The sequence below is a fragment of the Geotrypetes seraphini genome, chromosome 9 (assembly GCF_902459505.1).
Source record: "Geotrypetes seraphini chromosome 9, aGeoSer1.1, whole genome shotgun sequence".
Taxonomy (NCBI): Eukaryota; Metazoa; Chordata; class Amphibia; order Gymnophiona; family Dermophiidae; genus Geotrypetes; species Geotrypetes seraphini.
The window spans coordinates 22,316,584-22,340,758 of record NC_047092.1 but is presented as its reverse complement, the minus strand read 5'-3'; the positions used below and the strand labels follow the sequence as shown (position 1 = coordinate 22,340,758).

General features: G+C 41.1%; 1 protein-coding gene across 3 annotated transcripts in view; it reads right to left on the bottom strand.

Moving 5' to 3' along the window:
* SHANK3 (SH3 and multiple ankyrin repeat domains 3) overlaps positions 1–24,175 on the bottom strand; it is a 924,054-nt gene that overhangs the window by 805,644 nt on the left and 94,235 nt on the right. The window lies entirely within an intron of this gene.

Sequence of the window (24,175 nt, the reverse complement as noted above, 5' to 3'; positions counted from 1 at the left end):
GGACCGCCCCCTCCCCCCTCTTTCGTACGCCATTGCCTTCTTCCTACCTGCCCTGCCGCACACAGCCGACCGGAAGTCTTCCCGATGTCAGCGCTGACGTCGGAGGAAGGGAGGGCTTTGCTTAAGCCCTCCCTCTGACGTCAGCGCTGACATCGGGAAGACTTCCATTCGGCTGTGTGCTGCAACAGGGCAGGTAAGGAGAAGGAGACTACCCTTGCAGCTCGAGTGCACTGCGATCCAACCCCGCAGGAACCCCGCGACCCTCGGAGGCGTCCCCACGGGATCCCCGTGACCCAAAGGGGGAACCCGCGGGATCCCCATGGGTCCCGCAGGATTCCCATCATCCCCGTTCCCGTGCAGCTCTCTAGTTATGAATGAAGGCTCATAGCATGGCAGTTCAATGAAAGCTGGATACCCAAAGCAAGAGAAGGAACATTATAGATTAAAACCCTTCCTCACAGACAAAAAACTAAAGCAATTTTGATAAGTTGCTATCTATTTCATGATTGCATATACAATTCTCTCCTCCCTCTCCCCCCCCCCCAGGTCTTCCTCCTATTTTGGGTATGTATTTTCATTACTTCTTAGGAGATATCAGTACTGATTGGAAGATCCATGATGGCATCATAGTGTGAGGTTGCACCAATAGTTGCTCCTGGAACTTGTTTTTGTGTTGCAAGTTGATCCCTTATTGTTTTTATGATAGGGAAAAGAACAGGGAAGGTGAGAAAATAACCTTCTGCTCTCATCTCTATTCCAGCAATGAAGCAGGTAAAATGAGCATTTTGGAATCTCTGCTATGACTCCACTGACTTCCTCTTCTTCAGCCAGAACTGATACATGGGTTTCGGCCAGCAGTTTGGAAGGGGTCTTGTTGAGCCCCGTAGAACAAGCAGCTCCCCTGCAACCAGGAAATAGAGCTGCTGCAGACCTGTGTTCAGCTGAAGTCGCCCAGAGAGGAGAAGAAGCTGAGCAACGGAGGGAAATGTCTGCATGTCTTAGGTGTTTCCTTTGGGAAAAGATTCATCTTTACAAGCAGCAACTAAGATCTTATCACAGGAAACTGTGAATAGCTTGACCCAAGTGAGAAATAAGCCTACTTCCCACAGTGAGAGTCAGGTTATTGAAAAAACAGCTGTTGAGACATTGGAGTCACTCTGGGATATTATGAATGACATTCATACTGCAGTATATAATTTTGGACAATACTAAGGATAATAAATTAATTTCAGAAGCCATTCTAATGCAGGCTCAGATATCTTGCCCAGTAGTTCTCTAAGCTAGAAGTTCTGGATACTAAGTTACAGACACTGGGAAGTTTAGAAGCAGTTTCTATGAAGGATAAGATCACACAACATTATTTGGAATATTTGGAAAATCAAATTAGAAGATATAATCAGAGATTACTTACCTTTCCTAAGTCTCCGATTATTTTTCCAATTGATAAGGTAAAAAAAAGCATTTGGTTGAGGTTCTAAGAACTCCAGGAGACTCTTTACTCCCTATTACAAAGACCCACAATATTTTTATTATTTTTATTTATTTCTACTTTTACATTAAATTTCACAAGAATAAATCTTGCACCATTAAACACAGGGAAGGAAATCAATTCAGAACACTTAAGAAAATCATTCTTACAATATAAACCAATCATAATCCCCTTCTTAGACCACAATATTGTGGAGTGGTCAAACTATATAAGAAAAAATCTTAAGTACAAATTTTTCAGAAGAAAGGCTTAATGTTATCTAAACAACTGCATTACTTCAAAAAGTCCCTCTTTAATCATTCCATGCACCCATTCCTTGATGACCTTCTTAACATCTATAAACTCCTTCAAGTGGTCTGGAGAGAAAAAAGTATACTTGATTCCCAGATATCTAACCAGGCATATGCCAAAAAGATATGCCAGGGATATGCCAAAAAGAATGTAGCACCTAATTTAATTGTCTCTTGACGTAAAGATATAAAGTCTTTCCTTCGCTCTTGAGTGGTCTTAGCGACATCAGTATATACCCATATTTTCTGTTCCCCAACCAATTTTTGAGAATTCTTAAAGTATAATTTCAAAATCATATTAACGTCCTGCTTAAAAACAAATGACATCAAGAGAGTAGCTCTATCAGTGTCAGTTGTTATCGTTGTTCAAGAAGAGCAGTCATATTTCCAAAATCAGTCTATTTAGAATTTTTTTTTCCGTTCTCTTTTTCTTCTTCTTCTCTTTCAGGAATCTTTTTATTTGGCAAATAATAAATCTTATTTACTGGCGGAATACAATTTTGGAAAATTTTTAAATTTTCAGTCAAATACCTTTTTAATAAATCTAGAGGTAGCACACCCAGGGGCAGTGGAAAATTTAGAAAACGAAGATTTAAACGTCTCTTAAAATTTTCAAACTGTTCCAATTTCCTATGTATTAAGGTATTATCCTTGATTGTTGCTATCTTAAACAGCTGCAAATGGTATACATCATCCTTCATTGCTTGACTTGGCCTGTAAAATCCATTTTCATTAACTCAACAGTTTTAGTTAAAGAATCAAGTTTATCTGTTATTTTAGCTACCTCTTCCATTGATTTTGTCATTTTAGTCTCCATACATTGAAGGAGCAGCCAGATATCATTCAAGGACACCTCTATGGGAGAGTGTGTAGACCCCTCTCTCTTGCTCGCAGACACCAGTTGTTCTGCTGCAGAAGTGCCCTCGCTGGGAGATCGCGTGTCTCCTGCCCCAGTGCCCCGGTAGTTGCTGAACATGGAGGATTGAGGATTGCCGGAGGAGATAGCGATGTTGCCATGCCCGAAAGGGCAAAAGACTCTCTCTCATCTCTGCCCAATGCCGGGCTCTCCAAAACTCCGGAAAATTGCACAGTTGCTGGCAGAGCCGAGAAGAAGCGATCCATTGTCTGCTGGACCAAGGTAGACGCTAGGGCCGGTGAGGACATGGCCCTAATCACCCCTTTCCTGTTCGTATGCGGCATTAAACTACGCAAAAAAGGTATACAGTAGTCGATTGAGGAGACCAGAGGAGTTAGTTCTCTACTCTACTGCATCTCACTCGGCTCCTCACACCACTGCATCTTGCCACCAAGGGTCTATAATATTATGGACTCTGGAAGATCAGTAGACTTAGCCCGTCAGGACCAAGAACAAGGGAATAATATGAATTTCACATCATTTTTTGAATCATTTCTAGAAGTGATTGCACAAAGAATTACTTTGGTAGTTACTTTTGCTCTGGAACCTGACTGCAATTTTGTATTGAAACTTTATTTTTAGGGGGGGGAGAGGTACCAATACCCCCTTAAAATAACATCTTCTGTCACTTGTTTCTCTGTTACAAGACCCATCACTGCCTGAAAAGTATTAACAACATTTTCAGCCCCTTCTCCTTATGCTTTATAGATTCTATCACTAGGGCTGGTTTTAGTACTAGTGGTGCCCTATGCATACAGGAAGAGCAGTGCACTCTGTTGACAGAGAGAGGATGTCCCCCACACCCCTGAACATGTGAGCAATAACACTCCCTTAAAGCCATCATAATACTCTGTAATAGTGGTGCTCTGCTCTCCAGTTCTTGGAGAAAAAGTGATGGGTATTATGGCAATGTGTCTTTAAAATCACTGCGGTGCCTGATCCTTTGAAGCAGCACCATCACAATGATCCCTGTAGGCAGGAGATTCTCAATGAAGTACTTTGGTGGCAACCTATTAGAGCAGCAACAATATCCCTGAGATCAGTGGCATAGTAATGGGGGAAGGGGCGGGAGGGCAGTCCGCCCTCGGCACCATGTTGGTGGGGATGCCAGCACCCCTTCTCCTCTCTGTCCCGCCTCTTCACACTCCTCCCCTCGCCCCACACACACACACACACACACACCCTTTCCTTCCCTCATACCTCTAGTTGTTCACCTCCACAAGCAACAACTTTAACGTCTGATGTCACTTCTAGTTGTCATGCATAGGAAGTGATGTCAACGGGAGAGACGACGGGGTTGCGAGGAGCACATTGAAGTTCTTATTGCTCAAGGTGATGAACAACTTCAGGTATGGGGGAAGGTAAGAGGGGGGGCAGGGGAGAGTGGGGGGCGGAGAGGAGGGCAGGAGAGGGGTGCCACCACTCTGGGCACCTCTCATCCTCACTACACCACCGCCTGAGATATAGGGTTACCATATGGATCCAGAAAATGGAGGACGGATTGAGACATTCAGGTTTTACTTTCATTGAAAGCAATGGAACTAAAACCTAGATGTCTCAATCTGCCCTCCTTTTTCTGGAGCCATATGGTAACCCTATATTGCACCTCTGTATGACCACACAGGCCACATACTTCTAAAGCAGGCCCTGTCCATCGCTCCCTGAGGAGTAACAATACTTGCAGTCCTGTCTCCTGTCTATATATTATATTTTTCAGCTTGATAGGATTTAACTGAAGAATCCATTTGCACATTCAACAAACAGATGTTTGTTTGGCTGAGTGCTCTGACCCGATACATACATGTCAGCAAGGCACTGACAGCTTTGTTCACTTTAATTGTAGGTATTAGAGGTAGTAATAAATTGAGACTGCAGATATTTCTCTGTGGGGCGTTCAAGGATTGTTCTCTACGAATAAGAGCATAGAAATCCTTTTTGCATTGATTTCTTGTCTGAGTAAGGAAACTATTGTCACCTTCCAGCAAAATGACATAGGACAGTGTCTGGCTCTTCCATCAGCTCCAACAGAGGGGCATATCTGTCCCTACTCCCTGACGGAGTGATTCTATCTTTGCTCCATAGGTTCTAATAGAAGTGTATGTCTATAGCTGCTCCCTGGTTCTGAAAGAGGGATGTATCTGAGGCTGAACCTTGGGATCTGACAGAAGGACCTATCTGTACCTTCTCCCTATATTCTGACAAAAGAGCATGTCTATACTTGCTACTCCCTGTATTTTGAAAGAGGAGGCATGTCTATAGATGCTCTCTGGGTGAGGCGGGAGTTTACCTACTCCCTGTGGTCTGAAGCTGTCTGTACCTTCTCCCTAAGGAGAGTAATCTTCCATGCTGAGAAGGACATCTTGCCAATCAAAGAAGGTCCCCAAAAAACAAGCTGGCAACCAGTCTTCTTTGGGAATTAGCAGACTGCTTGCCTACTTATTTTTATGTACCTTCTTCCTATGTTAGGAATTATCAGGAAAGGAATTGAAAGCAAAGATGGAAATGTAATCATGCCTTTGTATTGTTCTATGATGCGGCTGCACTTCAAATACTGTGTGCAGTTCTGGTTGCCACATCTCAAAAAAGATATAGCAGAATTAGAAAAGGTACAGAGAAGAGCAACAGAAACTATAAAAGGGATGGAACGACTTAAGTATGAGAAAAGCTAAAGCGGCTAGGGCTCTTCAACTTGGAAAAAGAGTCTGCTCAGGGGTGATATGACAGATTTCTATAAAAAAACTGATTAGAGTGGAACAAGTAGATGTGAATTGCTTGTTTATTCCTTCCAAAAATATGTTTACTAGGATTAGGGGATCTGCGATGAAACTAAGTAGTAAATGTAAAAACAAACCAGAGAAAATATTTCATCACTCAATGGGTAAATTAAACTATGGAATTGTTGCTGGAGAATGTAGTGAAACCGGTTAGCTTAGCAGGGTTTAAGAAAGGTTTGGATAATTTCCTAAAAGAGAAGTCCATAAGCCATTATTAAGATGGCTTGGAGAAATCCATTCTTATTCCTAGGATAAGAAGCATAAAATCTGTTTTTCTCCTTGGGATCTTGCCAGGTACTCGTGACCTGGGTTGGCCACTGTTGGAAACAAGATACTGGACTTGATGGACCTTTGGTCTTTCTCAGATTGGCAAGAGTTGTTCTCATGCTCCCTGACAGAAAGGCATGTCTAAATCTGTTCCTTATATTTTAATAGAGTTATGTCTCTATAGCTGCTCCCATATGCTCTGACAGAATGGCATGTCTATGCTTGCTCCCTATATTTTGACAAAAATGTGTTTCTTTAGCTACTCCTGGGCTCCTACAGATGGACATGTCTGTACCTGCTCCTGGAGCTTTGACTTACATACATAGCAGGACCCTGGTGAACCCCAATGGATTTGAGGCAAGCTCAAGGGACTATCGGACTTCTTTTTATTTGAAGGACCCTGAGGGGTAAGGGGAAGACACTCAAAAGTATAGCCAGGTTTTGCACTGAGGAACCAGACTGTAAGTAGGTGCCAGTGGAAGTAGGTTTATAAAACTGCATTGGCATTGTTTTCATTGGAAGTCCATTTGGAGAGTAGTGCTCCCTTTTGCCACCCCTAGCTACACCTCTGAAGACACGGTCTCCAAAGCCCTTGCTATGAGCACTGAAAGATTGGTCCTGAAAGTTTATCTCCCAAGTCTTGTCTTAGGTTCATATCCTATCACTGTTCTACTCCTTCTGTCTTGGGATAGCTCCCCATAAATTCTCTTTTTTTAGTTCTTCTTTTAATTTGGTGCATTCTCCTTTCTCAGCTCCTTATCTCCATTATTAGTCTGGAACAGAGCATCTTTGCACTCCAGCATTCACATTACCATTCAGATCTAGTTGAATTCCCCTTGGTACGAGATGTCTCTCTTGTGTTTCTCCTTTTTTTCCCACATCCACTTCCCCAACTGCAAAGGCATCTGCTCCACTCACATTTCAGTGAAATATTCACAAATTTCACCGTTTCTCTTTTCAAGATTCTGCCTAGACCATCCATACTCCTCCCATTCTTCCTTGGTCTCTCAGCTCTGTCTTTCAAATGCCTTAATCCACAACCAAAGCTTTTTTTGGCTGTTCCCACTCTTCGTTCTGTCACCAAAGTTACAATCATATGTTCCAAGTAGCCGGACCTTTACTAAGGAACTCGGTTCCAGATTCTATCCATCTGACCTCTGATTTTTTGGCATTTCAGAAAAGATTGAAAGCCTATTTTTTTCTCCAGTCTTCCGGCGCCACTCCCAACTCTAGATACTCGTTGAAAAGGTCAGTCAGCGGAGCTACTAGAACTTCCCTAAGTTCCTTCAGCACCCTCAGATGTATACCATCTGGTCCCATCACTTTGTCTACCTTTATTTTAGCTAGCTCCTCATGAACACAACCCTCTGAAAATCAATCAGGGTCTATTACTCCTCCATCCCTATTCACGTTTGTCTTCTGCGGTTCTGCTTCCGGTGCTTTAGCCGCAAACACAGAACAGAAATATTTCCAGACTACATGACCAGCCTCTTAACTTTTCCAGATATTTTTGCCTGTCTTCCTCTTTCTGCGATCTTATTCATTACCTTCTCAGCTACTACTTTTGAGAACCAAAGCAGCCTTCTTTTCCTCTTAATTTTACTTACTTGTCTCACAAAAAGGTTTGTCACCCTTACAATCACTCCTTTCAGTTTTGCCCACTGCATTTCCACTCCTTCCAGACATTCCCATCCAAACAATAATTCCTTGACATAAACCCCCATCCGAACAAAGTTTGTTTTTTTAAAGTCTAGAACCTTTGCTTTTGAATGAGTTCTCTCTATACCTATCTTAATATTAAACTGTACCTTGCAGTGATTACTGGATGCCAGATGATCACCCATTGTAACTTTCCCCGTTTGTAAGCACTAAGTCCAGTATGACCCCATCCCATTACCAAATGTTGAAACAATTCTCCTTGTACCGAATCCAGAATCTCCCTACTTCTAGAAGACCCCCACAATAGGGATACCTCAAACAATATGTGGCATGCTAAAATCACCTTTTAGCAAGACTTCCCCTTTTTTAAATATATTCTGAAATGTCTATTACTAAATCTCTATCAACTTCTTCCATCTGTGAAGGAGGCCTGTATATCACACCAATATATTCACCATTTCCTCTTTCCAAATTGATCCACAGTGTCTCTTCCTTGCCCTGCAGATTCTGCAATTGTGTGGATTTAATATGATCTTTAACATATAACGCTCCTCCTCCTCCTTTTCTTCGAACCCTGTCTTTCCTGAACAGATTATAGCCCGGGATAACTACATCCTAGTCATGGTTCTCTGTGAATCATGTCTCTGTGATTACCACTATATCCAACTCCTCTTCTTCCATCACAGCTTCTAGATCCAGAATCTTGTTTCCCATACTTCGAGCATTAGTATATACTGCTTTCCAGACAGTGCCCCCTTTTCCCATCCATGTAAAGGTATTCAGTGATTTACTTACCTGAGGGCTTATACTCATCCGGGAGCTTTGATCACCTTGCCCCATCACTTCTAGTTTAAAGCCCTCTTCAGTAGATTCACCAGCCTGTTGGCGAAGACACTTCTTCCCTACTTTGATAGATGCACACCATCCCTGCTCAGCAGCCCTTGGAAGATCATCCTCGATGCTAGTACACACCAAGTGGCAGATGAAGTCTGAGCAGTCACTGAGGTCAATGTTTCCAATGTCAATGTCGATGGAGAAGCCAAAAGGTTTCTCCTACTGAACCTCCCACACTCTGTGTCCTCAACTGTATTTTTAAACAGAGAGAAAAAAAAAGCTCATGATTAGGCCCAAGACACCCGATGCAAGTCCTTTGCAGATATCATCCAATTACATTGGGCACACCTTTTGAAGCCACATGGGTTCTTCTAGACATTGAGAAAAGTATTACAGCCAAATAATTCTTCAATTTTGAATGACAAAAAGGGGATCAGCTCAAATTGAGATAGATGCTCAGGTCTAAAAAGAGCCTGAAAAGCCATGCAAAAACACTAAGGAAGCTTGAAGAACCATCAAAAATTAAGAAAATAAAGGGGAGATATTTAAAACAAAAATTATGAAGAAATATAGGAAAATGAAGGAAATCCATATACATGCACTGAGGAGAGACCACGAAGACTCTCAGCTCAAGGAAAAAAAACTGCCCGAGAAAACTGCATTTACACCTCGAGTGGAAAGGTACCTTCGCATGCATAGTAGGACACTGCTAAAATTTTTGAAAAGCTATATAAGCTAGCAACATCCATACTAGGCTCTGTTGACATCACCCGGACGTGAAAATACATATGACCTACTTATCCTCGGAGAAAAAAAAATATATAATCAGGCATGTCTTATATTTCAGAGACTGGTTGTTTGATAGATGTGATTTTACCCAACTTTCATTTAAATTACTTATTTCAGAAAAAAACACCCTTTTCGAATACCTACAAAACAATGTACTAGTGAAGGCTTTGCAGGAACTCTGGGGAGCCCTGATGAAGAAATGGAAGCAAAATCCTCTTAGTAGTACTCTTCTGCCTACTATTAGAAGGAATACCGACTGTCCACCTGGGCCAATGTACAGTAGGTGTTAGAATACTTGTTAAGGGACATTGGCACACTTACGAAGTATATGGATCTCTAGCAACAGATCCTGGCTCAGGAGATACATTTATATATCATCAATTATAATATTCACTTGCTGAAGGAACTAGGACTTTATTCCCAATGGGAATTATGACAGGATATTTTGGTCTCCAGTGTTGAAACATAGGCAGCAAAACTAGACCAGCAACTCTCCAATCTACTAATCGCGACCCCAGACTACAAAACTTTCAGAAAAGAAATAAAAACCCTGCTATTCAAGAAATCCATGAAGACTAACTACACCGTATGAAACATTTCAATCCTCTGAAGCAACCTGCTCTACTATGTAATACTTCTGGACATGTCCAGAAATCCTCTTCTGTAATCCACCTTGAACCGCAAGGTAATGGCAGAATAAAAATCATTAATGTAATATAACATAATTTAACTACACTGGCTACCTGTAGCGTTTCGTATTGAATTTAAAATCTTGACTATTTTACATCAGTAATATATGGAAAGGCACTGTGGTACCTGATGCAAGTTATAAGAAAATATCTACCTTCTCGTTTATTGAGATCTGAGTCTGCTATGAGGTTGAGTCTGGAACATGGGAATGGAGTACATTATAAAACAAAAACAATATGGAGAGCAGCAAGTTCAGTTGCAGGAAAACTATTATGCAAATGATTTCAATGGGTCATTTAGGTTGTGTCAAGATCCCAGTTTCCAAGTTTATTAGTTTTACTACCCCACACCTAGGGAAAGACCTTCAGGGCAGCTTACAATCTAAGCACATAAAATATACTAAAACAACAAAATTAAGTTAAAATTTAAATCAAAATTTAAAATAAGACAAAACACACAGGTTAAGGTCAGGGGGTGGAACTGCATAATATAATAGGAAAGCAAAAGGAAGGGAATCTTATGAGTTTTTTTAAAAAAAAACTTTGGAAAACTCACTCTTTGTTAAGGCTTCCTTTCAAACTGGTAACTCCCGATGATGCTGAAATTGGATGTATGTTTAATTTGTGAATGAGTCTATGGTATTGTTTTCTCTCTGTTTGTGTATGCAAATTGTAATCCGCTTCGGTTGTTAAGTGGAATAGAAATTTCTAAAATAAATAAATGAAAAGGGTTTATCTGTCTTCCACTTACATCAGCCCAGTTTCGGAGACTCTGGGTCCCTTCCTCAGGAACCTGCAGACGACATTCATTCAGCCATGAACGGCCAACAAAGCAAGCAAGCCAGCCAGGAGAAAAAGGAGGAGCTAAGAGAGCAGCAGGCAAGCAGTGCTTAAAACCTGAGCAGGATGAATATGTCATGAAAAATATAGCCAATCAGATCAAAGAGAAAAAAAGTCAAACGTCTACAGAATAGTATTCCACTCCATAGATTCATTCAGGCCATGCGGATGAACTGTGCCAACTCAAATATCCAAAACTGCTCCCATAGCTGAATGCGGGCGAACTTATCACCTCTGAACTCATCGGGGATTTGTTCAATGATGAACCAGGTCAAATCGGCAAACACATGGCTCTTGTCCACACAATGAGAAACCAAAGGAGCAGCAACAGTAGAGGTAGTTCCAAAAGTCTAGTTCTGATTTTGCGGCTAGTCCGCCCACATATAACAATCTACAAGGGCAGCTGATGACATAAACCACCCATTGTGACAGACATGTCATATATTGTCTAAGCTGATATTGACGATGAGAAACAGGATGGCACCAAGTAGAAATTGTCAAAGACAGAGGGCACATACTGCAATGACCACAAGGTCTGTGACTACCCTGTGAATGAGGATTGTTGACATATGATCAGCTCAATAAATTGGTCAAATTTTTGGGACGGGAGTAAGCAATTCTAGGCAATTCTCTAAAACTATCATGAATGCCTAGAACAGGGCTGCCCAAGTCCGGTCCTCGAGATCTACTGGCAGGCCAGGTTTTCAGGATCTCCACAATGAACATGCATGAGAGAGATTTTCATACCAAGAAGGCAGTACAGGCAAATCTCTCTCATGCATATTCATTGTGGAGAGGCAGAAAACCTGGCCTGCCAGTAGATCTCGAGGACCGGACTTGGGCAGCCCTGGCCTAGAATGTGCCAATGTTTGCAAATAATGCTAGCCACTGTTTGAGCTTGGTCAGAGAAGAAAATGACACATACTTGACGATCAATGGTAGTACTGTATGAGGATCCAACAATAGCTCAGGATTAGCATATCGAGCTCTGTGGTAAGCACGTTTGATAACCCAATCAGGATAGCCTCTGTCCTTAAAGCGATGCGTTAGTAACTTGGCTTGAGTTTTAAACTCAGTGATGGTAGAACAAATCCGCCAGATTCTTAGGAATTGGCTAATGGGTAAGTTCTGCTTTAATCTAGAAGGGTGACAACTAGAATAATGAAGGTAAGTATTACGGTCAGTGGGTTTCCTGTGGACTGAGGTGGACAATTTCTGAGCCGACTTAGTAACCACAGTATCCAAATAGGTGATTTTTTTGTGTGTCAACCACTGCAGAAAATTTCAAATGCATGTCCAAAGCATTAAGCCAATTTAAAAAATTGAACTTGAACTCATCTGATGTTATAGTGGGCTTTGTTGCCCTGCTATTGTCCTTTTTGGACTATGCCTGCAAGTTAAGTCTGCCTTATTATTTTTTCCTGGGAGTCAGCTGGGGGACCTACAGAGTATTCTGCTCTGTTTCAGCACTGTGTATATGTGATTTACTTTTATCACTTACTAGTTTGTTCACCTTATTATTTGGTGGGTTTTTGCACACGGGAGGGATCCGATGATGGTGTGCAGGTGGAGGTTATTAGACCTTCACCTTATTATGTGAGCGCTGGAGATTGTTCTCCTTTCGCTGTGCCTTCACACTGAGGATTCCCCCTTTCACTGGTTATATTATATTGATAGAGTGCGATTGGTAGTCCAGTGCTTGGGATAGAGTGAGTTACTCTGTAGGTCTATTTGACCTTGTTTTTGCTGCTGTTTGTGGGGTTCCACTTACATCAGGCATTAAATAAAACAGATCCTCCCATGGATTACAATCTACTTTTGGATTCTTAAAGTAAAGAGACTTAGGAGTACTGATGACATCCATTAAACGTTCCTTCTATTATTTTTTTTAAAAACCCATTTTGGCCCATCCATACAGCATTCTTTCCACAAATTCAAGATTGGGCTGTACTGACGACTTTCCTCTCTTCTTGAAATACAAGGCTGCGGACAACACAAGCCTTTTGGAATTGCAGCAAAATTAAACTGTTTTGGCAGTCACTTATTTGTTATAGGGAAAGTAATGCAACCCATAAAATTTCATCCACTGGGGCTGATATTAAGTTATAGTATAATTTACAGAACTTTGAGGCAAGGGGATAAGCTTTTGTTAAGTAAAGTTAGCATTGTGGAGAAAAACTGAATCATGCAACATTGAATTCAGGAGATGCTACCCACCAAGTGGCACTGGCAAAATAAATCTCATGAGTTATTAATGATAGATTTCCAGGGTGCACGAAGCTCTTTTAAGTGAAAGAAAAGTTTTTAATGATATGTGATTGCTTTATTCAGTTTCTGTCTTCTAGAATGCAAAGTTTAGTGTTAAATAATTTATGAAGAACTGTGTGATTCTCTAACATAAAGGCTCCTGTTAATAATGAGTGGCTTGGCTGGAAGAGGGGGGCAAGTAGCTGATAAGGGATATTACCTTTGATTAATGTTTAAGCAATGTTGAACAAACAAAGGGAAAGAGGTAAACTCTCAGGGAAGAGGAATTTTTGTCTTTCATCCTGTTTTTGTCACCCAGTAAAAAGCACAAATTGGCAGCCAGCAGTCTTAGGCCTTGATATGGAAAGGCCCTGAAGTATTACATTACATTCAACTTTTATGAATATTCTGCACATGTCCACGCAGGGTTCAAGGTGGATTACAAAAAGAAAGCTGGGGTATAAAACATAGGAGTATACAATAAAACAATTATGTGTAATGCCCCAGAGTAGAATATGCCAGTAAATTAAGAGGATACAATATTAAATTTAGCAATAATATGATCTCAAAACAAAATAATTTTTATAGCCCTTTTTAAAAGAGCCCAATTGGTCTCACAGTATATCGCAATCCATCCAGGTCTAAGGCAAATAAAAGAAAGAGAACTTCCTAAAGTGAAAAAAGAGGTTAGGTGCAGAGCCAACTTAAACTATGGATCAGGTGAGGCTCTGGCCTAGGGCGCTGGTGCTAAAGAATGCCAAACAGCGGGCCCATAACAACACTGGCCCATAAATTAAGTTTTGAGATGGTTTGAACACTCTCCAACTCCTCTCTCCCCCAGTGCTACAGCCTGGTCCCGACAGGATGTGGCTTCATAGGCCAGCTGCTGCGAGGAGAGATGGCCAACGTCAATGTCAAGTGTCACAGGAGAGATGTCCTTCTCCCTTCCTGATGTTGCTGCTTGATACTGATGCTGGCCCTCTCTACTTGTGGCAGCTGACCTATGAAGCCCCCAAATGATCGTGGAAGGAGGGATGCTCAGTCCCTCCTGACCGCCCCCTCCTGCCCAGCACCCTCACCTCTTAATGATTACAGTGGGGTGAGGGGTGCGGGTACTGGGCAGGAGGGATTGGGCATCTCTCCTGCCGCGATCATTCGGGGGGAGGGAGGGGGACAGGCAGCTGCAATTGTGGCCACTAAACTTATTGCAGCAGGGAGATCCCTTGCCTCGCTAAGCTCAGTGGCTGCATCTACTTACAATGTAGGCCAGCATTTTGCTAGCCTACATTGTACGCGTCTCCCGCTGACCTAGGAAGATGCGTACGGCCGCCTAGGTCTGCCTAAGGCTACTTCTGGGCCAAACCACACCCACGCCTAGACTTATGGCCTCTTTTACAAAGCCGCGCTAGCGGCTGCCACGCGGCAACAGCCCCGAAGCCCTTTAAATCTCTATGGGCTTCGGGGCTGCTAGCGCGGCTTTGTAAAAGAGGCCGTTAGGTGATCTTAGGCCAGCTTGCATGCCTCCCTAGGCTCCCGGAGGCACCTCCAATGTAAGCGCCTGCCTCGGGAGGTTTTTTTTTAAACACGCGTTCCGATTGGCTGGCAACTCCCTATATCTTCCTTGTCCAGCCACTATGATAAAACAACTCCAGACCATACAAAACACTGCCCTCAGATTGATCTACTCACTCAAAAAATATGATCACATAACAACTGCCTTCTTAGATTCTCACTGGCTACCCATACAAGCACGAATCCAATTCAAATTCCACTGCCTGATATTCAAAGCATTACACGGCTCTTCCCCCTCCTATCTAAACAACCGCTTAAACCAAATCTCCACCTCAAGACACAGAAGAACCTCGAACCCTTTCGCCTTCCCCCCACTCAAAGGCACACAACGCAAGAAAATGTTTGACAACCTTCTGGCAACACAAGCAGCAAAAATCAACCATTCCATCTCCAATCTTATGACAATATCAGACAACTTCAAAACATTCAGAAAAGAAATCAAAACCCTGCTTTTCAAAAAATTCATCCAAATATCTTAACCCCTCCTCTTTTACCTCCAGAAGATTCACCTACCTTCAGATAACCTTCCCCCAAATTACCCACCTTAACACCTTCCAATTAAACAAATACCATAAATAGATTGTAACCTACCCTCTCTAACTGCATTCCATATGTATTTTTCATACAGTTCTTCACTGTCAGTTTAATTTCCATCCTATAAGTTCACATAGAATTTTTCTTTTTTCAACCATCTTTATTTTCTCTTCTTTATTAATTTCCAGGTACTTTAGTTAGATTGTGAGCCTTCGGGACAGTAAGGGAATTTTTTAAGTACCTTCTTACTTCTCATTTATAATCTTAATGTATATTTTCTACAAACCGCTTAGAACCTAACGGATGTAGCGGTATATAAGAAATAAATTACATTACATTGGTAGGACGCCGTTTATAGAATTTACCCGAATATCTGAAGCTATCATAGAGGCAGGTATGTACTGTTTCATTCACATCTTTGGGAGGTGGGAAAGGGTTAGTGGCCACTGGGGGAGTGTGAGTGGGTCATGCCTTCATCCCTCAGTATCATAAGAACATAAGAACATAAGCAGTGCCTCCGCCGGGTCAGACCACAGGTCCATCCTGCCCGGCAGTCCGCTCCCGCGGCAGCCCAAACAGGTCACGACCTGTCTGAATTACCAGAAGGGGCCCCCTTGCCACCTTGGTTTCTCATTGAAGTCCTATCTTCCCATTGAAGTCCTAACCTCCGGTCTTGCACTTGCACGACCTGGTTGGCTTTCTATACTTATTACCTGTTTAGTTTTCTATACTTGTGTTACATCCCAGCACCTCTCTCAGTATCCCACGATCCCTTCATCCCTCAGGAATCCGTCCAATCCCTGTTTGAATCCCTGTACCGTACTCTGCCTGATCACTTCCTCTAGTAGCGCATTCCAAGTGTCCACGACCCTTTGGGTGAAGAAAAACTTCCTTGCATTTGTTTTGAACCTATCTCCCTTCAGTTTCTCCGAATGCCCCCTCATATCTGTTGTCCCCCTCAGTCTGAAGAATCTGTCCCTATCCACCCTCTCTATGCCCCTCATGATCTTGAAGGTCTCTATCATATCTCCCCTGAGCCTCCTTTTTTCCAGAGAGAAGAGCCCCAGCCCATCTGGTCAGTTTGGGCACCTGTCTGGTATTTATTCATTTTTAAAATGGGTCTAACCCAAATGTCTACATTGTGCCCTGGACATATTCTTAAATGTTTGATTATTGAAGAAAAATGTCCAAATCTTAAGCCTGCTCTAGTCCTGCCCAGACCTCACCTCTAACATGCCCCTTTGATATTTAGACACACTGTGGACAAGCACCATAGAAATCTGTCTAGAAAATGCACCCAAAGCGGTTATGGTGAGAAAAAGTCCATCGGCCCCTTTATGCTACATGTTTTTCCTATTTGAAAAAAAATGAGCCCCATGGTCATATACAGAACTTGATGTAAGGTCATAAATAAGGCCTGAATTGCTAAGGCTGTTCTTCCATTTGGAGTCTGAGAGGGGGGAATCAGATAATTCAGACCCACAGATTCAATGTTATATACCAACCCTAAATTACACACTAAGCAAAAATGTGCAGTCATACCGATGTGGACGCACACATCAGTGTTGCCAGTTGGGCAGTTTTCCTGCCCAATTGGACTAGTTTTTAAGCCTGATGGTGGGAAATAAAGGGCGGGTGGCAGGTTTTGGGGCTATTTTTTTCTGCAATAGGGCTATTTTGGATGGGTAAGGGGTTTGTTGATTTTTTTTTTCATTGTTTCTGCTGCAGCACAACGGGTCAATCACAAATGACCTTAGGAACTCTGAGTTTGTTTGTGATTGGTCCATTGTGCCCCAGCTGAACCAATGAAAATTCACGAGTCTCATTGAGACCAGACTGGCGGAAATAGCCATCCTGAGCAGTGAGCTGAGCACGCACACAGTGAACATGGCTTATGCTGCTACTGACTGGTCTGGAGGTGGTCACGTGCAGGCTTAGAGTGGGACTCAGATGCTGGAGGAAAAGCTGCAGAGTCGGTGGCAGGTTGCCAGTGAAATCAGAATCATTTCATGGAGAGCTGGTAGAAGATTCTGGCTGGGGAGTGATGGGGTGATAAATGCTGGTTCAGGGGGGTTAGGAAAGAGTGTAAGAAATGTTGGCTGGAAGGGGGCAGGAATGAGATATATGCTGACAGGGGGTGTACAGCTTTCTGGGGTATGCAGGGATGAGAGAGATACTGGGGGGGGGGTATACAGCTGGCTGGGAGGTACAATGATAAGTGAGAGATGAGTGAGAGATGCAGACTTGATGGGATAAGGGAGACACAGGGTCATTGCTTGAAAAGAGGTGATTCTGACAGAGGGATGATGGAAGCAGGGGAATAAAGAGGAACACAGAGGAGAGAAGCTCAGGATAGAGAGGGGACAGATGGGGACAAAATGTAAAATAGGTGATCCTGGGAAGACAGTTAAAAAAAAAAGCAGAAAGGGACTCTGGGACCTAAGTGAATATACTGGGCATTCCTCTTGCCGGGGGATGTCTCAAGAGGAAGGGGGGGGGGGGGTGTTTCCAGCAGAAGGGACTGGGCATCGCTCCTGCTGGGGGATGTCTCGGGAGGTGTGGCGGCAGAAGGAATAGGGCACTCCTCCTGCCTCAAACATTCGGGTATGGGGGGCTTTGGGGGTTCCAGCAGTAAGGACTGGGCTTTCCTCCTGCTGGTCTTCTTCGCGGGAGGGGGAGGGGGACGGGTGACCTGCCACTGCCACTAAACTGATTGTGGCAAGGAGATTACCTTGCCGTGATCAGCTCAGCGGCAACGCGATTCTCTAACCGGCGCCAGTGACATGGATGCCGGTTAGAGAATTGTGGTGGTTAGGCGGGCTTAGGCCAGACGCGATTCTATATAGGATACCTGTGTGCAGTTTTTAAAAGCCAATTAGGTGGCTTCTGAGATTGGGGGTCCTATACAGAATCCAGCCCGTTATGTCCAGAAGTTTGAAGAGCTTTTAATTTTGGGAAGGACTTTTACGTTTGTTTTTATTGTGTTTTTCCTGAATGTTTTGTATATGGGTTTTGGTCTTCTATACACCATTATGGACTGTTTGGGAAATGTGCAGTGTATAAATAAACATTTTGTATTTGTTTGATAAATTAGAGGCGTGTCCAGCAGCAATTGTTTAGGCTACTTTTTGCCATGAGTTTGGTTGGACATTTTTTTGCCATCTGACAACCCTGTCAATATTTCACCTCCGTTATGCTTTTTTTTAAATCATTTATTTGCTTTCAGATATTTCACCTTTATTTGACTACTCATGATTTTCTCTTCTCATTTGTATGTCAATATGTCATGGTATGATTATTTTGCTATGAAACCCATATCAATTTGTATGCACAAATAGAAGCTTTTTCAAACACACTATAGACAATAACGTGTTTTAACTTCAGCATCCGCAGATTACACTACGAGATGCCAGTTTTGGTAATTTTGTTATCACTTTTTGTATTTTTTAAGTGTAATCATTTTTTAACATGATCAAAATGCATCCATATTTTATGTTTTCCTATAGTTATTAATTATTTCTAGATGTTTTAGAATATTAGCTATTTTGAGTATTTTGATATGAGACTCACGTATTTTTATGCATAAATAGATGAGTCACCATACATACCATAGAATAAAAAAATTTTTAGGTATGGATAATTTAGCTATTATGGATTATTATCTTTTTCACATCTGTTTGTGATCATTCTTGACATAAATTTGTATGCATTTAAATTTGTTGTCTTGGTTGCATTGAGTGCAATGTCTCATTCTATTTTGTGGTGATTTATGCATGGTGTCCAATCTTTTATTCATGAATTACAATAATGATTATTTACAATATTTTGATGCACTTAAATAGAATGAATTTACATTATATGACATTTTGGGCTCCTTTTATCAAGGCGCGCTAGGGGGGTTAGCGCGTCAGACATTTCATCACGCGTTAACCCCCGTGGCAAGCCAAAAAACTAATGCCTTGTCAATGGAGCCATTAGCAGCTAGCGCAGCAGGCGGTTTAACATGTGGTATTCCGCGCGTTAAACCCCTACCGCACCTTGATAAAAGGAGCCCTTTATGTTTTGAATGTATCGTAAACACAAATCTCTCCTCTTTTCTTCTCTCTTTTCTCCTCTCTTTTCTCCTCTTTTTTTCTTCTTCCTTTTTTTCTTATTTCTCTTTTCTTTTTTCCTGTGGTTCTTTTGTGTTTTCTTTTTCATTCCTCTTTTTTTCAGTCTTTTCTAGTGTTTTTATTGCAATACTTGGACATTTGGATTAACACATCTTTAGTTTTATTATTCAACACCAAGGTACGCTTCCTTTTTTATGGTTTTAAAAGAAAGTTTTATGATCTTGAAATAATAGTATAATTAAAATTAAAACAAAATGTGATGAAAACACTCTAATGTGTTATTTTTATTAAAAGTTTACTTGTTATACGATTTATTTATAAGGTTATTTACTTTTATATTTGTAGTATTATCATTCATATGGATGTTCTTATATTTATGACTGTATCCATGTTCATTTATACATTAAGGTTTTCTGATACAATGATACGATTTTAACAAAAAAATTTATATTTTTTTATATTTACGAATGTATGTAAGGTAATGTAAAGTAATGCAAAGTAAATCTACGTAAAGCTATGTAAAGTAATGTATGAAAAGTTATGTAAAGTAAGGTATGCAAAGTTTGTAAAGTAATGTAAAGTATTGTATTGTCATCGCCTGGAAATGTCCAGCTATCTTCTAATGTAATCCGCTTAGAACCGCAAGGTACAAGCGGAATAGAAATCACTAATGTAATGTAATGCATTTTTTGATATTTATGTATTTATGCCCAGTTGCATGTTATGTATTCATTTAAATGTGCAAGTTTTTATGTGGAGGTTTCTTGATACAATTGTAGAATTTTAATATACATCTCATTTCTTAGTCTCCTGAGGCAGGCCTTCTTGGGCCAAAACACCATCGTGTTGAGTCTGTTTTATAATAAAAAGGACTGAATACCATCTGGCCTCCTTTTTGTTTTTGTCGTGCCCCTCACTGTTCATGAAGGCAGTTTCTCCTGTTTGTCTTTTGAACCCTAGCACACATACACAGCCATACTTGCTCGTAAGTTCAGTTAATACTCTTCAATTAAATTAATAACAAAATCTAAAAAATTCGATCATGTGACACCACTCCTTAAAAAGGCTCATTGGCTTCCCGTCATTCATAGAATTACTCATAAATTATGTACAATTATTTTTAAAACATTAGAAAATAAGACTCCAGCATTTTTATTTAGGTTACTTATCCCCTATTCAGTTAAAAGAATCTTACGATCTAGTGAACGGAACCTTTTATCAATTCCTTCGCTAAAAGTTATTAGTACAAGAAGACAATTTATCTTCTCATGCACAGCACCCCAGATTTGGAATGCGCTCCCCATGTTTTTACGGGAGGAGAAAGTGTTTGGGAAATTTAAAAGCGAGTTAAAAACCTTTCTGTTTAAAGATGCATTTGCAAATTAATTAAATTTTTATTTTATAGTGTTATTTTAGGGAATTATTTTGCCTTTTTTTTTTTTTTTTTTTCCAACTTCCTTTTGTATTTTCCCTGTATGTTCTTTCTTTACTATAAAAAATGTATTTCATCCCCTCTTACCTTTTGTTTATATTATAATTAATTCAGTGTATGTAATGTTTTTGTTTCCTAATGAATGTATATTTTACTGTACATCGCTTAGAAATCCGATTAAGCGATTAAACAAGCCAACTAATAAACTTGAAACTTGAAACTTTCAACATGAATAGCCTGATCAGAGCAAAAATACTGAAGAGAGCAATTTGTTCTTGCCCTATATCATCTTTTTCATCTTTTCTGCACTCTACACTTCTGTTTACACTCTACACCCATTCCCACTCAACCTCTCTCTCATCTTCTCTCTTCGCCATGTCTTTCTTCACTTTACTGTGTTAGAATTAACACTCCCTGTCACCTAAAACCTCTCAGAGCTGACCACAATGCTGGGCTATCACTAATTGTTAGGGACAGCCAGCAAAAGTGCCTGGGAAGGCTCTCAGAGCTGATGACTACACTTGGGCCTTATAAAAAAAAAAAAAACAACCTGCCAGTATTTTGATTAAAAATATTACCTAGCCATTTGTATTCAACATGGAAACCATCCTTTACTTTTGAGTCACAATATTGGCAAGCTAGTGATAAGGATGGCTGTTCTGCCTCTGTGCCAGGTGCCTCTCTGAGAGTGGAAGCACAGGAAAGAACGACAAGAAGGCTACATTTGGTAATGATAGACACCACCAGCCTCTCAGCAGCTTACTAGCCTAGGGAGTGTTAGTTTAAGGAATTACCATGACAACAGAAGAGTATAAAATATTGCTTAAGTGAACTGGGGTTAGAGGGAGGGGGGAGAGGTGAATAAGCATTAACACAGTTTTAAAGAGACAGTGAAAACAGAGAAGCTTTCATTACCCAGGTAAAGAAAACCCCAGTTAGAACCATCTAAAAGATTTGTTTTGGGGTGATATTCAAGCAAGTGTAAGGATGCTAGGAATTATTTAAAAAGGGATGGTTAAGAATGTTATAATGCCCCTGTATCGCTCCATGGTGTGACCTCATCTGCAGTATTGTGTTCAGTTCTGGTCTCCTTATCTCAAGAAAGATATAGTGGCGCTAGGAAAGGTTCAAAGAAGAGCAACCAAGATGGTAAAGGGGATGGAACTCCTCTCGTATGAGGAAAGACTAAAACGGTTAGGGCTCTTCAGCTTGGAAAAGAGACGGCTGAGGGGAGATAGGATTGAAGTCTACAAAATCCTGAGTGGAGTAGAACGGGAGATACGAGTGGATCGATTTTTCACTCCATCAAAAATTACAAAGACTAGGGGGCACTCGATGAAGTTACAGGGAAATACTTTTAAAACCAATTGGAGGAAATTTTTTTTCACTCAGAGAATAGTTAAGCTCTGGAACGCGTTGCCAGAGGTTGTGGTAAGAGCAGATAGCATAGCTGTTTTTAAGAAAGGTTAGGACAAGTTCCTGGAGGAAAAGTCCATAGCCTCAACAAAGACATGGTGGAAGCCACTGCTCGCCCTGTCGGTAGCATGGAATATTGCTACACCTTGGGATTTGGCCAGGTACTAGTGACCTGGATTGGCCAACGTGAGAATGGGCTACTGGGCTTTATGGACCATTGGTCTGACCCAGTAAGGCTATTCTTATGTTCTTATGATCCTTCCAAAATCACCCAGCAGGACCATACCAAGTCAAGAGAAAATATATATACTATCTGCACTAATGGGATGGCTGCAGTTATACTGCCTGCCCTTATATAAGTCAGAAACTCCCTAGTAAGTGTGAAAGACAGAAAAATTTGAAAAAGTTAGTGCAGTTAGTAGCTATAAAAAGAAATCACAATAGCTGTCTTCAATAGACTTATTTTTTAGGTGTGCTCAGGCACAGGCTCCCACCCCAACCGACGATGGTCAAAGTGTTTCACCTTGTGGCTGCTTCAGGGATTTTGAAAGCTTTTGAATGCTTTACCCTCCCTTTCCCTGAAGCAGCCACAAGGCGAAACACTATGGCCATCGTCGGTTGGGATGGGAGTCTAACTTGCCTAACTATCCCCAACTTGCCCATGCCCCTCCCTCGGCCACATCCCCTTTTGGGTTGCACATTGTTATAGAATATCACATAGCAAGATGTGCACACAAATTCAAATTGGTTCAATTAGTGCCAATTAGCACCCAATTATTAGTAAAATCAACTTATTTGTGCACATTTTTCATTGGCACCCAAATATCAACACCCAATTTTGCACACCATATGTAGAATCCATGGGATAGTGTGTTACATATACAATCATACTGTTACAGTTACTTGAGTAGCCCAAAAGTTGTAACACAATAATCCTCAAAACACAAATGTCTAACACTTAATTCATCCTATTAACCTCTCTAGCATTTATTTGAGATGCTTGATTTATCCTATTAAGCATACTTGCATCTCTTCAATTGGAGACTGCTGATAAAGGCAGCATTGCCGAAACACTGCCAGTATTGAGTCTACACAACCTACGACTTGGTCAATAAAGTTTGCTTTGGATCATCCCCAGCTGTTTGACATCTTTTCCTCACGACTCCTTTCTTTGGATTGCTCCTCTCGTTTTAGAGGCCTTTATAGGCTTTTCTCTCCAGAAAAGCATCCAAGTCATAAGCCTAGCTCCTCCCATGTGCCTCTAATACCCACCCTTGAGATTTAGATGAACTGCAGATGAACAGCATAGAAATACATCTAGAAAATAGGTTTTAAAAATAGCAAATTGGAAGTGCTTGGCAAGAAAAACGTTCATCTGCCCCTTTATGCCATGTTTTGGATGTTTGTCTTTTTGAACATGGTTCCCTTGATATTCTGTAAATTTTATGGATAATAATATCTTCTAATATTTGTTCTTTCAATCTTTCACAATTATTTTCTCTAAATGATTCTTCTAGTATTGTTTTGTGTGACTTTACAACATATTTTAACCTAATTTCCAAAAGAGTTATTCCCATAGAACAGAAGAGGGAAGCAAACTCCGTAAATTCAGGGGTCATTGGTCCAACAGTTTCTTTAGGTTTCCAACACAGTAAGAGCCAGCCTATACTAGACTAGGATGTGCTATGCCCAAGGTTTTTCCCTATTGTACAACTCTCATCTAGCCCACCAACATTTGTAACAGCCTTTTGTAAGGGGTCACAGATTATGGGCCTCTTCTATCAAACTGCACTAGCAGTTTGTAGTGCGGTGAGCCACACTGAATGGCTCGCACTGCTTCTGACGCTCATAGAGTTCCTATGAGCTTCGGGAGCAGTGCAAGCCATTCAGTGCGGCTCTCTATGCTAAAAACGGGAAGGGGTAAAACACGGACCTCGTGGATCTAAACCCGCACGACCTTAAAAATCTGAGGTCCGTGCTGTCATCTTTCTATGTTTCATCTTTCTATGTTTCTATGTCTCTTTCTGGATATCAGCACATGTGCATATACTCTGACCTCTGCAGGAGCTGTGTGTACTTTTTGTGCTATATCAGCTCAATATCACTCAATATCTCTTGGAACCAAAATCTCTTAACATTCTGCTTCATTCGTAAATTATTTATCATCTTGATTATTGTAACTCCCTCTGTCAGGGTATAGCCCAGAAAGAAATTAGAGGACTTCAGATCATACAAAATACAGCTGTAAAAATTATCTGTAAGGCAAAAAAATTTGATTATGTCACTCCTCTATTTAAAGATGCTCATTGGTTTCC